Source organism: Podarcis filfolensis, assembly GCF_964270895.1.
Source record: "Podarcis filfolensis genome assembly, chromosome: 7".
Lineage (NCBI taxonomy): Eukaryota > Metazoa > Chordata > Lepidosauria > Squamata > Lacertidae > Podarcis > Podarcis filfolensis.
Window position 1 is genome coordinate 82,822,062 of NC_139603.1, and position 513 is coordinate 82,822,574.

Here is a 513-nt window from a genome sequence, read left to right on the forward strand (position 1 = left end):
CATCAAAGTGCAAGTAGATAAATAGGTACCGCTCCGGCGGGAAGGTAAACGGCATTTCCATGCACTGCTCTGGGTCGCCAGAAGTGGCTTAGTCATGCTGGCCACATGACCTGGAAGCTGTATGCCGGCTCCCTCGGCCAATAAAGTGAGATGAGCGCAGCAACCCCAGAGTCGGCCACGACTAGACCTAATGGTCAGGGGTCCCTTTACCTTTACCTTACAGTAACTACATATCTGTAGTAAATAAGTAAAGGCAACAAAGATGTAGCCTGTTCTGGAGTGGAATCTAATTTGGCCCAGCCAAAATACTGTTCACAAGACATTCACAAAAAAATAATAATACTAAGACCTGGAAGGGGGGCAGCTGTTGAGGTATTTGTCTGTTGCCTTCCTGAAATTTGGACACTTTCATGGCACGGAAAAGCCTGAAAATGGTGTGGAGTGTTCAGACAAAAAGGAAAACTGCAACATCATCATTGTCATTATTCAGTTTAAGAATAACCACAAGAAATC